Below are 10,540 nucleotides of genomic sequence, written 5' to 3' on the forward strand. Positions count from 1 at the left end.
ATGCATTTTAATTCATTATATACAATCACAGCACAACTTTTCATTTCTCTGGTTGTACATGATGTAGTGTTGCACCATATATGCAGACATACATGTACCTAGGATAATGATGTCCATGTCATTCCACTATTTTTCCTGCCCTCATGACCTCTTCCCACCACTCCCTCCCCTTTGCTGAATCACATTTCCTCCATTTTCCCCATGCCTCACCCCTCCATTATGGATCAGTATCCACTTATCAGAGAGAACGTTTTATTTGGGGGAAATTGGCTTACTTCACCTAGCATGATATTCTCAACTCCATCCATTTACCTGCAAATGCCATAATTTTATTCTTTTTTAATGCTGAGTAATTTCGTTGTGTGTATGTCTATTATCTATTGAAGGGCATCTAGGTTGGTTCCACAATTTAGTTATTGTGAACTGTGCTGCTATAAACATCCATGTGCCTGCATTACTATAGTATGCTGATTTTAAGTCCTTTGGGTATAAACCAAGGAGTGGGATAGCTGGGTCAAATGGTGGGTTCATTCCAAGGAAAAGTTCATTTTCTTATATGCTTTCCTTAGAATCCTACAACTATAATGGAATTACTTCAGAATCCCTAACATGCTACAGAAATCTCATTTATCTTCATACATGAAACTATTATAAAATCACTCATCAGGTCAATAGGCTGGTGGTTTTTCTGGCTTTATGGGATATAATGAATTGATTAAGATTGGGATGATCTCATTAGTAAATTATGGGTCCCCTGATTATGCCATTTTAGAAAATTAGAGAAGAAAAAAAAGAAATGATCGAAAAGAGATGTAAAGCAAGCGAAAAGATACTTAGAGAATATAAGGTAACTAATAGTTTGAGGATGTGGGCTAAGTCTTAGTTTTATTCTTGCTGCCCAGAATGATAAAATTGTCATGCTTTTTATGGGAAGAGAAGCCTTATAATTTATTATTATTTTAATTATATTTTCTTATTCTTCTATAAACTAAAATATAGTATAATAATTCTCAGCATACACATAGCTATATAGGTAAGGGATTGCCACAGAGGTTGTATTTAAACATTTTGTAAATTTGGAATGTTGTATTAAAATATTTGTCATTACAAGTAATTGACTTAACTTATACTAGGTTGTTGACAGATTTGCATAAAATAGTCCAAATACTTTTCAGTGATGCCACTCAACACTTAAGAATCTGACTTCAGTGACATTACTGTTGAATCATTTACATCTAGCATATTCCACTGCCATTATGCAGGCTATAATAAGCTAATTTTCAGTGATCACATGGTGTAGTTTTAAAAATATATAATTATTTTAAAATTATTAAAGTTTTTTTTTGTTTTGATGCTTCTGGTATTTAGAAGCCCAGATTGAAGATCTTCTAATATAAGTTGTTTTGTATGAACCATTGTTGTAGTTTGTATATGAGATGCCCCCACCCAAACTCCTGTGTTAATATGGGAATAATGAGATGAAATTATTAGATTATAAGAGCTGTAACTTAAGCAGTCCATCCTAGTCTGGATGGATTAAGTGGTAATTCTAATCAAATGGGGCATGGTTGGAGGAGGTAGGTCACTGGAAATGCAGTGTCCTTGGGGATTATATATCCCTCTGGCTACACTCCACCCTCCATACACACTCTCTGCTTCCTGGCCACCAGGAGGAGTAACTTTTCTCCACCACACCCTTCTGCCATGATGTTCTGCCTCACCTCAGGCCCAGAGTAATGAAGTTGGCTGACCTGGACTGAGACCTCTGAAACTGTAAGCTCCAAATAAACTTTAACTCTTCTCAATTGTTCTTGTCAGGTATTTAGTCATAGTGATCAAAGCTGACCAACACAATTATTATGTGGTAGATATATATGAAAGCTAACTTGAGAACAAAGACATTATAGGGATCTTTGAGACTTCATATTTAAAGTCCCCAGGAAACTGATGGAAACAGAGCTATACAAAAGCATCCTGAAGAGGTATGAGTTCTAGGCCAGCAGAACTGGTCTGTTATTTGATGGGAAGGATGTTCAGTTGTGGAAGCATAGAAAAGAAATAGTCTCTAGGACAAATGATGGTAATGTTCATCCAAGTGCCCTCAAGGGAGAGAGAGAGAGTACTAGCTAAATGTCCCTGAATATTGCAGCTTCACTGGCAAGGACATTCTCAAAGTGAAAGTGGATTCAAGGGATTTCAGCCAATGAATTTCCAGTGTTTCCAAGAATTCCACTGTGGGATTAATATATCAGGCTATGATAACTTGGCTCCTTTAAATGCTGAATTTTTCTTATGCCCCTAGTTCTGATTCCATGCTCACCAAGCAACATTCTACTTAGGATTTTGAATTTATATTTTAAAGAGGGAAGAAAGGTCAAGCCATGTGGATGTAACATGTCGCTGCTACGTTCATTGCAAATTAATAAGGTGGCTTTTCTAATTTGATCTAATTTTAATTTTGTGCTCCCTATATGTTTCTCTTCATATTTCCTAACTTAGTGAGACTTTATAATTCCTTACCATGGGAATTTTGGTGTCCTTTCCCACATCTGGAAAAGCTAAACTGATAAGATGATGCGGGATGTCCTGGAGGGGCGGGAGAGAAAGGATCTTAGAAAAATTAAGTGGCTTCTCTAGGCTCTTTTCTGAGATTGGAGAGGTGACATATCAGAGCATGGACATAGCGAGATCTCAGAGGGGAGTCACTGCATGGAGTATCTAGGGAGCCTAGATCCTAGATCCTAGACCCCCAAGTCCCAAGCATCACAAGAGCTTCAGTCAACCATTCCTGGGAGTATTCTGGAATAGAATTACTTTGGATATTCTGGGCCTTTTATTCTTCTAAACAAATTTTAGGACTTTTTTTTTTCTAGTTCTGTGAAGAATGTCATTGGTATTTTATGAGAATTGCATTGAATCTGTTTATTACTTTTGGTAGTATGACCATTTTAATAATAATAATTCTGCCTATCCATGAACTTGGGAGGTTTTTCTCTCTTCTGAGGTCTGTTTCAATTTTTTTCTTCAATGTACTATAGTTTTCATTGTAGACATCTTTCACCTCCTTGGTTAGATTTATTCCTAGGTATTTTGTTTTTTGAGGCTATTGTGTCAAATTCAGGAAATTGATACTGATGTAAACTACAGACTTTACTTAGATAGCACCTTATTCACATTTTCAGTGCTGGGAATCAAACCCATGCCTGACATATTAAGCAAGTCCTCTACCAGTGAGCTACATCCCCAGTCTCCAGATTTCATTATTTTTACATGCACTTATGTGTGTTTGTGTTTTTGTGTATATGTGAATGTAGTTCTATGCAGTTTCATCACATGCATATATATACATATGTATCATATTTTATTTATCCATTCATCTGTTGAAGGGCATCTAGGTTGCTTCCATAGCTTGACTATTATGAATTGTGCTGCTGAAAACATTGATGTGGCTGCATCCATATAGCATGCTGATTTTAAATCTTTTGGATATATGCTGGGGAGTGGGATAGCTGGGTCATTTGGTGGTTTCATTCCTAGTTTTTTGAGTAATCTCCATACTGTTTTCCAGAGTGGTTGCACTAATTTGCAGTCCCACCTGCAATGGTTGAGTGTTCCTTTTCTTCACATTTTTTCCAACACTTATTTGTATTCTTGATAATTACCATTCTGACTGGAGTAAGATGAAATTTCAATGTGGTTTTTATTTGCATTTCTAACTGGGTCAGATGTGAAGTGTAGGTTTAGTTTTTTTAAAAGTAATTGCCAAAATGTTATGCAGAGGGTTATATCTTTTTATATTACCTTTACCAATATATGAGAGAGTTAGTTTTCTCCACCAGCCACGATTTTAGCTATTCTTATAGGATGGTGTTATCTCATAGTGGTTTTAATTTACATTTTCCTAATAGCTAATAATGTTGAACCTATTTATTTCCTTATTTAATTCTCTTTGCAGAAGTGTTTCTTCATGTCTTTTGTTCATTTCCTAATTGGATCATTTGTTGTTGTTTTTTTTCTGATGATTTGGATTGTTCTTTTACTGATTTTATTTAGTTCTTTATGGTCCTTTGTCAGACGTTTTGTTTACAAGATTTTCTGTGATGCTTTTTGATTTGCAGATACTGTCTCCCAGTCTATTTGTCTTTTAATCTTTTTAACAAGCAGAACAAAAGTTTTTAATTTCTAAAAAATCAAATTTATTGATTTTTCTCTCATGGGTCATCTTTGGGTGTCAACCTTAGAACTGTTCACCTATCCCTAGTTGCAAAAGATTTTCTCCTTTGTTTTCACCTAAAAATTGTATAATTTGACATATTATATCTAAATCTATCATGCACTTTTTTGTGTGGGGGATGTGGGGATTGAACTCAGCGGCACTTTACCACTAAGCCACATCCCCAGCAATATTTTGTATTTCATTTAGAGACAGGGTCTCACTGAGTTGTTTTGTGCCTTGCTTTTGCTGAGACTGGCTTTGAACTAGAGTTCCTTCTGTCTCAGCCTCCCAAGCTGCTGGGATTACAGTCATGTGCCACCACATCCAGCTAAACTTATTATATACTTTGAGTTAATTTTTGTATAAAGTATGATGAAGTTTAGGTTGAAGATAATTTCTTTGCATATGGATGTTTCAGTGTTCTAGCACAATTACTTGAGAGACTATTTTTCCCTCGTTGAATTGTTTTGCACTATTGTTGAAAATAATTGGCCATTCTTGTATAGATATATTTCTCTATTCAATTTCAGTGGTCTACTTGTCTATTCTTCCACTAATACCACACGGTTTTCTTTATTGTAGTCTTAACTTATAAGGTCCATTTTAAAAAATACAAGGATGATTAATATCTTTTATCTTTTCGTTTTGTTTTGTTTAAGACTGGATCTTGCCACGTTATTCTGGCTTGTCTTAAATTTCGGGGCTTGAATGATCTTCTTGCCTCATCCTCCTCAATACTGAGAAAATTATGTGTGGGCCACCACATGTGATTTGAATAATGGATCTCTTTCTTTTTTATTTTTAAGTGCTTATATGTACCAGATGTTATTCTATGTGCTTCACGTATGTAAACTCATTTAATCTTCACAAACTCCTATAAAATAGTAAAGTTTAGGCCCATTTTATAGATGAGAAAACTGAGTATACAGTACAGAGTAACTTGCTTGAGAGAATCTTGGAACCCAGTCCAGCCACCTAACCACTATGCTTTATTGCCTCTTAAGTGAACAGATGTTGATCTCATAGTCCTTTTACTGGACTCTCTGTTGGCATTTTGCCATCTACCTACATTCAGAGACATGATTAAAAAAAATACAGATCCATGAAACTTATTGTTGCATGTTGCATGAGGATATGGTTCACTGTGTCACATGGTGTCTGTCCTCTTTGGGTGTACAGATGGGAAATTATCTCTCATTTCAGTGCCAGAAGTAGATATATATCTCCTGAGTAAATGGTTTGTTTTATCTCTTGGCCATTGTGAAACTGTAGAAATGATTATATTACCACTTTGTGCTGGTTGCTCAGAACCCTATTTTCAGCCTATCTTTAGCAGTGATGTGCACTGGACCTAATATTACTTCTGACTTCATCTTAGTATTTTCTACCCTCATTTTGTCTTCACCTTGTCTCCTTTCAACCAACTTTTTGTTTTTGCTTTAGTCTTTAAAAATCACCATACAGGTGCATAGATAAAAGGTTGAATACTTTAAACAACAAAACAAAATGGCAATCCCTTTGCCCACCACTCCCCATCTCTGAGTTGTGCTCCACACAGCCAATTATTGTGAGATCTTTAGTTGTTTCTTCCAGTGTTTATATTTTTACTCCCTTCACTTTCCCGTATTTGATATTATTTCTTGATTTCTTAGTATGGAGGTTAAGATTTAGTTTTCTTATACCATCCTCTACAACACATGCCCTAGATGTCTCCTTATCCTCCCATTATATCACAATTTGGGTTAAATCTATTTTTCAGTGTTTACATTAAAATTATTTTTCAGTCTATGAAATTTCCATGCAGTAAGCACTAATTTCTCCTCAAGCCCTCTGACAGCATTATAAATCTCTCACTCTATCAGTTTTCTTTTCTCACAGACATCTCTCTTGGATGTCAGGGTGGTATCTTTCCCTTTATGGCCAGCTCTGGTTTGGACTGTTTGCTTTCAAGGCCAGCTACCTGAGATTTCAACTGTCTGAGATTTCTCATCATTTTGGGAATTCTTTTTCCATCCCTCTTTATTGGATCTCCTGTGGTCCAAGATCTCATATTTTCCTCTTGGTTTATTCACTAGGTTTTGTGCAGCTCATCCTGAAATAGCTTCCTCAGAAAAAGTTCATGGAAAGTGAAATTTTTTAAGATTTAGTATGTCTGAAAATGTCTTTTATGCATATCACACATGTAGGTTGGAAATATTTTTTTCTTTGAATTCTTCATTGTCTTCTAGCTTTTCATGTGGTTTTTCAGTAGTTTGACATTAATACCTCCTATGAAACTTGAAGCATTTTTTCTTCTTCCTCTCTACAAAGTTTGGGGATCTTTTTCTGAAATTTAATGAAGATGAACTTTATAATAGGATGTCTTTTTAAATCCACTGTGAAGACTGAATCTCAACATAATGGGCCCTTTCAAAATGAGAATGCATTTTCTTTAGTTTTGAGGAATTATCATATATATTTTTATTTTGGTAATTCCTTCTCCATTTTCTCTGCTCACTTTTTTCAGACTCCTGATTCAGTTATTTGATCACTAAACTGATCTTCTAGTTTCTTATCTTTCCTTTTTCTTTTTCTAGGCAATTATATTATTTTTGTCTTTAATTTTTTCTATTGAATTTTTTGTGATCATGTTTGTATTTTCTAAAAACTCTTTCTGGTTCTCTGAGTGTCCCTCTACTCCCAACTCTGTTTTTTTTCAAATGACATTCTGTTCTTGTTTAATGTATGCAGTATTTTCTCTAAGGATATTAATTATCACTTTTGAAGTTTTCTTTTATTTCCTACATTGTCACCTCCCTTTGAATTCTTGCTTGTGTGTATGTCACACTAGACACTTTTCACAAATGTTTATCTATTCATATATAAGAGTAAGAAACTTAAGTACTCACTGTGCATGGGCCGAGCATATTGGCTGTTAAGCTTCACAGCAGCAACACAGTCCTTTTATAGGGGGAGGAAGAACCTACAAATGTCTTTATTTGAAGATATCTTTTCTTAGACTGATCAGTTTCCCCATCAGGAGAAATCTTTTTGCATAGGGCTTTATAAACCCAGCTGCCATCTTTCTGAAGACTGAAGCCTCATCAGGAGAAGGGTTTCAAGGGATGGGGAAGCTCATCCTCATTATTCAGTATGCAGACTTCTTAACCCTCTGTTTTTGGTTGTGCCTGATGTTTCAAGCCCAGAATGTTTGACCCAGCCTCTTAAGAGAATAAACCTACATGATTCTTCCATAGTTATTTGGCTAAGCTGCATCGGAAATAAGATTTGAGGATCTAACCATCATGATAAAGACTTTCAAACAATCTTCTTCTACCCGTGCCACACATTCCCTCTTCATGCACCTGGAGCTTCCATTCAGAGTTTTCCAGGGTTCTGAAGTGCTATTTATCCTCCTTTCTTTAGCTTTCTCTGATTTTCTAAGTATGAATGAGCCTGAATCCTGATAGTTTTAGAGCCATAGTTTTAATATGTTTTGTTCCTTCCAAAACCATGTTGAATTTGATTGCCATTGAGGCAGTTAGGAGACAACACCCGGGATTAGATCATTAGAAGGGTTAATGACTTTGTCTTAAAAATCCATTTGTTTTCAGAAGAGTATGTCATTATAAAGGAAGGCTGTTCCTTGTACTTTGTCTCTTTCATATGTGCTTATTTTCCCTTTCACATTCTGCCATTCTGATACCCTGGCTAGACACTGACCCACTGTTAAGCCCTTGGATTTCCCAGCCTCCAGAACTATGAACCAAAACAATCTCTATTCTTTATAAATCACCCAGTCTCAGGTATTCTGTTGTACCAACAGAAAATGGACTGAGAGGAGGTACAAAATAGAAGTTTGAAGTTCAAGTTAGAGAAATGATGCCCATAGTCAGATACAAAAGATGAGCAAAACCAAGAAAATTTCTGCAAGTGAAGAAGTAATCATAATAAAACCCAAAATCTTTGGAACAATACCATGATGGCTGTCAAGAACAAGAGCCTTACAAAAGGTGTAAAAAGGCAGACAAGAAGAAAGTGTTTGACATGTTCTCTAAGAAAGATAGTTATGATATGAAAGCACTGGTTATGTTCAATATAAGAAATATTGGGAAAATACCAATCATGGAGATTTAAGGAACCTTGCATCTGATGGCCTCAAAGATCATGTGTGTGAAGAGAGCCTTGCTGATCTACAGAATGATGAAGTTGCATTTATAAACTTAAAATTAACTAATGAGGGCAAAAACTGCCTAATTTCCATGGTATGGATCTTACCAATGATAAAATGTGTTCCATGGTCAAAAAATGGCCCACCACCATTGAAACTTATGTCAATATCAAAGCTACTGATGGTTATTTGCTTCACTTGTTCTATGTTGGTTTTACTAAAGAATTCAATAATCAGATTCAGCAGCCCTTTTACTCTCAGTACTAACAGGTCTATCAACTCCAGAAGAAGATGATAGAAATTATGACCTGGGAGGGGAAGGCATATGACTTGTAAGAACAAGCTGATTCCAAACAGCATTGGGAAAGACTTAGAAAAGTCTTGCCAATCTTTTTATCCTTTTTATGATGCCTTCATTAGAAAAGTAGAAACTGTTGGGAGTCTCCCTGAGAACTCCCCGGGCCTTTCAAACATGGCGGTGGGCAAATTGCCAGTGGGCAGCTAGAACTCCCCGGGCCTTTCAGATAAGGAGCCCCTAATGCAACATGGCGGCGGGCAAGTTGCCAGTGGGCGGATAACAAGTTGTTTTGAAAACCTTCTAATTGGTCCTCCTGTCTTCCGCGCTCGTGGACAGTTCGTGCCCCCCATGAATCTTTTTATTTATTTATTTTTTTAAAGAGAGAGTGAGAGAGAGGGAGAGAGAGAGAGAATTTTTTAATATTTATTTTTTAGTATTTGGCGGACACAACATCTTTGTTTGTATGTGGTGCTGAGGATCGAACCCGGGCCGCACGCATGCTAGGCGAGCGCGCTACCGCTTGAGCCACATCCCCAGCCCCCCCATGAATCTTATGCAGAGCCCCCCCATGAATCTTATGCACAGTAAGGTAATGACCTGACCTTTACTATGATTGGCCCCGGGAGCTTCCTGGTTTAAGATAACTGACTCTCACTTTCTATATAAACTAGCACCAGCTTGCAGTAAAGTGCTTCATCTTTGTCACTGCTATCTGTGTGTGTGCATTTTAATCTCCGACGACGAGCCTTGGCCTTTCAGAAACCCTGAAGAACCCCAAGTTTGAAATGGGGGAAACTCATGGAGCTTCTTGGTGAAGGAGTAGTTCTAAAAAATCTTCTGGGGGTGAGTCAGGTGCTAGAGTTGAATGAGATGATGGATATAAATCACCACTCTAAGAATCTGTTTAAAATTTAGATTTTTTAATAGTCACCAAAAGTCCTACTTACGAAAAAAATTTAATACAAAAAAATCCCAATCTTTGTCTGCCTTCCCTACATATTTCTCCAATTGCAAAACTCTACTTTGAGATAATGTGTTGAAGAAGAGTAGTAGTTCCTACTGCTCACCCCAAGCCATGCCCTGAGGGAGAGGCAAGGCTATAAATGGTAGAACAAATTGCAAGATCAGAAACCTAGGGTCTGGGGAAAGGTTGAGAAATGTGTCCTGGCTTCAGGACCAAGGTCAACAACAACTGAAAATGGAGAAGATTCAACTTTATGTGGCTTTTTAATTTAAAAGTACATAGGAAGACCTAATGTCTTAAAGGAATGATTGGGAAGGGGCTGGGTTGTGGCTTCTAGCCTCACTGTCCAGTTGGCCTTAGAAAACTGGTTGGTGGATAGAAATATACTGGTTAGGGACATTCCACTTTACTACACTAAATATAGTGGACCTTTACAAAAGTTGGAACCCTTCCTACACAAAGAGAATGTTGTTAATAAATTCTCCATCCAAGGGCATGAGCTCTGGGTTGTTGTTGCGGTGGGATGTGTCGCAAGACAGCCAGACCAGCAATCTGCTGCCAACACTGGCCTCTAGGGAAGTTTTGAGAGGGAATGGTTATGTCCCCAATATCCCATTTAATCATGTTAAATAAACACAGGTATGCTTCCTTCATGTAAACGATGACTCAGATTTTATGAGCAAGAAATTTGTTGAAGAAAGGAAGGAAAGAAGAAGCAAAAATAAAAAAGAAAGGAAAGAAGTTAGTTCCCATGTATAGCTTTGTCATTCAGAAATTTGAAAGTGTAATGAGTTTCAAATATAGGGCTTTGCTCTAAAAAGATGTTAATTCCAGTGGATAGAAGAAGTTGAAGATGCAATAGAGGTGGGAATAATTCTTATCGTGAGAGAATGGAGCAAAGGAAAGAAACAG

At 36.8% G+C, this 10,540-nt stretch overlaps 1 pseudogene; it reads left to right on the plus strand.

The window, feature by feature from the left end:
- Positions 1 to 8,174: 8,174 nt before the first annotated feature.
- Positions 8,175 to 9,572, plus strand: LOC143391519 (small ribosomal subunit protein eS1-like; annotated as a pseudogene).
- Positions 9,573 to 10,540: the final 968 nt, after the last annotated feature.

This window comes from Callospermophilus lateralis, chromosome 2 (assembly GCF_048772815.1).
Source record: "Callospermophilus lateralis isolate mCalLat2 chromosome 2, mCalLat2.hap1, whole genome shotgun sequence".
In the NCBI taxonomy this organism is placed as follows: domain Eukaryota; kingdom Metazoa; phylum Chordata; class Mammalia; order Rodentia; family Sciuridae; genus Callospermophilus; species Callospermophilus lateralis.